This window comes from Crotalus tigris, unplaced genomic scaffold (genome assembly GCF_016545835.1).
Source record: "Crotalus tigris isolate CLP2741 ecotype Arizona unplaced genomic scaffold, ASM1654583v1 scf7180000023903.560294, whole genome shotgun sequence".
Classification (NCBI taxonomy): domain Eukaryota; kingdom Metazoa; phylum Chordata; class Lepidosauria; order Squamata; family Viperidae; genus Crotalus; species Crotalus tigris.
The window spans coordinates 239,562-246,238 of NW_024100260.1; the positions used below are offsets into that span (position 1 = coordinate 239,562).

General features: G+C 47.3%; 1 long non-coding RNA gene across 1 annotated transcript; it reads right to left on the reverse strand.

The window, feature by feature from the left end:
- Window positions 1-2,283: 2,283 nt before the first annotated feature.
- LOC120298490 lies at window positions 2,284-5,402 on the reverse strand. The gene is made up of 3 exons (XR_005554092.1): window positions 5,227-5,402; window positions 3,945-4,181; window positions 2,284-3,071 (listed from the first exon to the last, which is right to left on the reverse strand). It is a non-coding gene; the product is annotated as an uncharacterized LOC120298490 (long non-coding RNA).
- Window positions 5,403-6,677: the final 1,275 nt, after the last annotated feature.

The window sequence follows — 6,677 nt, forward strand, 5'->3', positions numbered from 1 at the left end:
GATGGATAGAATGATATAGATAGAGATGGAAGGATGGATGGATGGATGGTAGAATGATGATATAGATAGATAGATAGATAGATAGATAGATAGATATGGATGGATGATAGAATGATGAGATAGATAGATAGATAGATAGATAGATAGATAGATAGATAGAGATGGAAGGATGGATGGATGGATGGATGGTAGAATGATATAGATAGATAGATAGATAGATAGATAGATAGATAGATAGATAGATAGATAGATAGATAGATATGGATGGATGATAGAATGATGAGATAGATAGAGATGGATGGATGGATGGATGATAGAATGATATAGATAGATAGATAGATAGAGAGAGAGAGAGAGAGAGAGAGAGAGAGAGAGAGATAGATAGATAGATAGATAGATAGATAGATAGATAGATAGATAGATAGATGCATACCAGCTGGGACTGTCAATCCAGGGCAACCTTTACTACTATCTTGATGATGACCATTTTGAAAGTTTGTAGGTATCTATGTGTGCGTGTCATCATTTTAATCATTGTCTATCCACTGCTGGATGAAGTCCTGTTCTGTCAATTGGCTGTGGTTGGTGGGTGGGCGTGAAGAGGGCCCGAGGAGCATGTGATGGAGGCGAAAAGTGCAGCTAGACCAGTGTTTCTCAACCTTGACAATTTTAAGGCATGTGGACTTCAACTCCCAGAATTCCACAGCCAGCAATGCTGGCTGTGGAATTCTGGGAGTTGAAGTCCACATGCCTTAAATTGTCAAGGTTGGAAACACTGAGTAGGACCTTCTATGGCTGGTGCTTCTGGAGTCTGAGGATGGGGGGGGGGGGGGGAAGGAATGGCGGGGGGGGGGGGGAATCGGCTAAGCCTGAAGACGCTGGGAGCTGCCATGATGCTTTGGGACTTGGCTGCCCAAGAGCCAGAGGGCGACCTTAAACTATGATTCACTTTTAGCCCAGGAAGTTAGCTAAGCCCACCACTGTGGTGAACAATGCGGGGGGGGGGGGGGAGGGAACTCCAGACAAATTAACAACATGCTGTAGAATAGTGAAATGGTTTTTATCAAGGCTGCACAATAGACTGAAATGTTTTTTATTTTTTTTAAAAAGGTCAGGATTTAAAATTAAAACGTTTTCTATGCTACAAAGATTTCTGGAGCTCCTGTGTGGGGACTCACAAATGTACAACAATTGTCTCATTTCAAGGAATAGATTTTCCACACACCAAGCTCTGATGCAGTTTGTCAGCCGGAAGGAGTGTCCAGTAGTCCGAACATCTGCAGGGTTTCTCTGGAGGGCATTTTTACCTGTAGACCCCAAAAATATATTTCCCACACACCAAACGCACAATTTATTTTTCTTGTGGATCCTCGGAGGCCTCCAGAGGTCTCAGTGAGGTTAGTATTTTGCAATATTCCAAGCATTTATACAAGGACCCTTTTTTGCGAATCCTCCAGGATTTATCCAGGTTTCATTACAGGCAGTCCTCGACTTATGACATCATTTATTACAACAAGCCTTAATGGCCCATAAATAAATTCTGGCTATTTTAAAATTGTGTCCCTGTTCCCAAAGGTTTTGTGATTAAATTATGAGCACTTGGGGAACCGGCTGGCTTTTACAGCCAGTTGCATTATCTTGCAACCATAATTTGTAATGTCTTTTGCTAATTTCTGGCATTTTTTGCAGTTTTGGGTAAAAAAAAAAACCCAGAATTGGAAGAATGGCTTTATACTTATCACTGCAGTGACTTGTTTAATGAGCTATGACTTTGACAATCCTTTTATCAATTGTGATTATATCTGTATTCTACAATACATTAACTAGACTCCCCCAATATTTGTAAATATTTTGTCTTGTGTAATCACTCTGGTAAGTTACTACTGCTGCTGCTTTGTGAGCAAAACTCACTTCAACCTTTTGCTTGATTATGATACTTAAGGTTACTTGACTAGGAAAAGCATTTTTCCCCACACCAAACAATTGTACATTAACTGAATTTTGGATCACATGAAACGCAACCTAGTATCAATTTATGATTCACATTAATCCAAATATTGGATCATTCAAAGTCACGCTTCTTACAATCTACGATGTATGTGCTAAATAACCTGTGGTCCAACAGTGTGATTGATCCCGAGGGTGTAATGTATCATTATCTCTGCAATTACAACTTGGTGCATCTTCATTCTATACCTCATCCCATTTTCTACAAATATATCTCCCAATCTATTGATCGACAAAGATGCAGTAAAAATTAATAAAAACACCCAACAACATAACTATTTCCTCTTTCCATTTAGTATAAACATCCACTTAATAAACATTTAATAATTAAATAATACTGAAAGCTATTAAGCCTCATTCTTAAAGCTGTTCAATGGCCTGAAATGTTTTTAAAAAGTCCCACTCCAGAAGATTACAGACTTCCATACAGTTCCATGAAACCTTGGAAGTTTTACTTTACAATCTTTAAAGAGATTTTCCTGTCCCAGTTCAGAGCTGGTGACCTGAGTCTCTTGGGGGTCTCTTCCACTGGGAATACGAGAGGATGGAGGGTGGATAGGGGGCGAAAGAGACACAAACAACACCTGTAAGTTTTCTCCCCTGTGTGAATTATCTCGTGGTCTCTGAGGGGGGCTTTTTCACGGAAAAATTTCCCACATTCCAGACACTGTTAAGGTTTCTCTCCAGTGTGGATTTTCTGATGTGTAAAAAGGTATGACTTTCAACCAAAGCGTAAGTCACATTCCTCACATTTATAGGGTTTTAGTCTGGGGGGGATTCTAAGATCTTTGGGTTTTTTTCCAAAGAAGGATTTCTCACCCTCCAAACCTTGCATGGATCCACTTCCCACATGGACCTTCCTGTGGGTCAAAAGGTGGGACCAGTGAGCAAAGGGTTTCCCACACTCTGAGCATTCATGGGTTCTTTGGTGCTTTTCCGGAGTGCTGCCCGTGTCTGACGGGGGATCTGAGAGTTTCCCAGACTCCATCCTTTCTGGCAGCTGCTACCTCGTGCCGATTTTCTACTATCTGTTGATAGTTGGCTTGCAGGTCACATTTATTTTCCTGCTGGTAGAACGAAAAAGAAGATGAGAATAATATTTCCTTTTGAGAGGGGTAGATCTTAGACTTAAAAGGGACCATGAAGGTGGAGGCTAAAGCATATAAGGAAAGACTGCTGGAATTGGGTATGTCTAGTTTAATGAAGAGAAGGACGAGGGGGGACATGATAGCAGTATTCCAGTATCTCAGGGGCTGCCAAAAAGAAGAGAGAGTCAAGCTATTTTCCAAGGCGCCTGAAGGCAGGACAGGAAGCAACGGATGGAAACTAACCAAAGAGATAAGCAAACTAGAACTAAGGAGAAACTTCCTGACAGTTAGAACATTAACCCAGTGGTTCTCAACCTGTGGGTCGGGACCCCATTTGGGGTCGAACGACCATTTCACGGGGGTCGCCAAACAAGGCTGTCCGCCATTTTTTCCCCTTTTCTTTGGCCACGCCCCTGGCACCCGGTGATGTATAAGTGGTTGGGGGTCACCACAACATGGGGAACTGTATTATGGGGTCGCGGCATTAGAAAGGTTGAGAACCACTGAATTAACCAGTGGTTAATGCTCCAACACTGGAGGTTTTTAAGAAGAAACTGGACATCCATTTGTCCAAAATGGTATAGGGTTTCCTGCCTGAGCAGGGGGTTGGAATAGATGACCTCCAAGGTCCCTTCCAACATTATTATTATTATTATTATTATTATTATTATTATTATTATTATTATTATTACCAGACAGGAAAGGAGGATGGGGAAATGGCTCAGATTTGGCATTTCATCCTTCTCCAGGCGTAACAGCCAAGCCACTTGTAAAAGGACCTTGGCTGATCAGAGAAAATAAAACTACAGAGAGCTTCCTCGAAGTGAAATGAAAGATATGTTTACTCACCTTTAAAGTGGCAGCTAAGAGGCCTCTGGGTCACTCATTACCGCTCTGAATGAAGGCCAGGTATGATCCTCACCGTTGACCGGTTTGATCTTGCCTGACCGACTAGCCCTTTGTGCAGGAGGCTGCTTCTCCAAGTAGGCCTCGATTTCCAAATTCTCTAGAATGGAGTTGGCGGGTCCCGATCCAAGGACGCCCCTTTTCTTCTGTGGCGCTCACGGCCACATCCTCACTGGTCTCCTGCAAAGAGACATGAGAAAGGCTCAGATGCTGAGCATAATCTATAAATGACCTGGAGGCAGGAGGAGAATATGGAATTATTTGTTGAGGACACAAAATCATGGAGAGAGAATCGTGATTTGAAGAAGATCTTGATGAGCCAAAAGGGAAGAAACCAGCAAGATGAAGTCCAACAGGGACCAATGCAGGGTTGTGAGTAAGAAAACTCAGTGGAAGATGAGAGAGATCAGATGGGGCAGAGCGTGTGTGAAAAGGGCTGCTCTTTCTTATGCTTTTTGGAGGCTGCAAGGCAACAAAGATTCCAGGTCTCTGGAGCTGCCTTGGATAGGCATTTTGAAAAATATTTAAAATTATGTAAGGCAGCCTTCTAGCCATCCGCTTGTTCTATTACCTGCTTTACAAGACCAGCCTCAAAACTTCCTTAGAACTTTGTATGCTTTGTAAAACCTCCACCAACAAGGGGCTGCCTCATCACAGCCTCCTCAGGGCAAAAAAAAAAAAAGGGGGGAAATGCTTTTTAGGAATTCCATACAGTTTTTAAAAGCAGAAGCAACGTAACCATTCCCGTAAAAACAAAGGGTTCCCTTCCTGGCCTTTTAAGCTGAGCACAAAAAAGAGGATCTCACGTGGGCTAAGACCACATGAGCTCAATTCAGTTAATTTAAACTTGTCTTCTTTCCCCCAAACCCTCCGCTCCCACTTGCAATGAGGTCAGTTGCGTTAATACCACAGTGCAAATCTCAAAAAATGTTTTAAAGCTCCGCTTACTCCATTTTTTTCCACCGCAATTGAGGGAGATGCATGCTCAGAGACTGCCTGCTCTGACGGACCACACAGAGACCTTCTGAAGCAACTTCCCCAAAAGCTCCTTCCCGGATCCACCCGAAGCCCCACGGGGAGCCTCGGCCGGGCGAGGAGGGGGCAGATCCAGCCCGGGGAGGGATCCCCCTTTGCCCCCCTGGAGGGAAGGGAGGGATCCGCTCCCTGCAGGCGACGCCAGAGCCGAATCTCCCCAGGCAAGACGAAGAGCGGGATCCGCAGCTACCTTTCTCCTGGCGGGGGGGAAAAGCTCTCCTAGCGGGAGGGGCGGCCCGGAGGCCGGACCTGCCCGGAGCGGGACCCAGAAGCCTCTCCCGCGGGATCCAGCACCGATCCTCCCAGGGCGAAGCGGGACACACGGAGAGAAGCGGAGATCCAGCGAGTGGGAGGAGAGAGGCGGGGGCGGGGCTTCTGCTCTCCGCCTGGGCTCCGCCTCCGCCTTGCGGCCCCGCCTCTTAGCAGTCTCCTCTCCTTCCCCTCCTTCCCGGGGTCCGGGGTCCCCCCCCCCGCGGCCGAGACGGGACGGAAAGAGAAGCGGGGCAGGGTCTTCCTTGCAGCTGAGGTTGGGGGAGCGCCAAGGGGGGGGGGGGTGGACGGGAAGAAGCCCCGGCCGGATCCCTCCTGGATTCCTGAGATCCTGGAAGGGCAGCTGGGCAGGTGCTGCAGAGGGAACAGACGGAGGCGGCGCCCCAGTGAATCCCTGGAGGGAAAAAGTGGGAAAGAGCCGGGGCGAGGGGAACCCCCTCTTCTGGGATGGGACTGTTCGCCTCCCCCCACCTGTTTGCGGCCCCTTCGCGCCCCCCCCCCCGCTCTCCAGCGAGCGTTCAGACCCAGCTGAAGCTCTGCCGGCGTTTCTCCGACGCCCCTGGACCCGCAGCCCCCCACCTCCGTCGCCCCGCCGCGGGGGTTTCCCGGAGGGATCTTGGAAGTCCAGCGATTCCCTCCAAGCGACCAACCGCCGCGCCTCCCAGCAGCCAGTCCGGGGTGGTCGGTCCAGGATCCGGCCCTCTGCGGAGGCACTGGTGGTGGTGGTGGGGAGCAGTGTTGGCAGGCAGCGACATTTTCTCTCTCTCTCCCTCCCTCCCTCTCTTTCAAACACACACACACTTTTTCTCTCTCTGTCTCCCTTCCCCCTTTTTCTCTCACACACATACACTTTTTGTCTCCGTCTCTCCTTCCCTCGTGCACACACCCTCTCTTTTTCCCTCCCTCGCATACTTTCTCTCTTCCTCTCCCTCCCTCACACACTTTCTCCCTCCCTCACACACTTCCTCTCCCTCTCTCCCTCATGCACACTTTCTTTCTGTCACTTTCCCCCTCCTTCACTTTCTCCCTCCTTCCCTCTTTCAAACACACTTTTTCTTTCTCTCTCCCTTCCCCCTTTCTCTCACACACATACACTTTTTGTCTCCATCTCTCCTTCCCTCATGCACACACCCTCTCTTTTCCCCTCCCTCGCATACTTTCTCTCTTCCTCTCCCTCCCTCACACACTTTCTCCCTCCCTCAGACACTTCCTCTCCCTCTCTCCCTCATGCACACTTTCTTTCTGTCACTTTTCCCCTCCTTCACTTTCTCTCTCCTTCCCTCTTTCAAACACACTTTTTCTTTCTCTCTCCCTTCCCCCTTTCTCTCACACACATACTTTTTGTCTCCATCTCTCCTTCCCTCATGCACA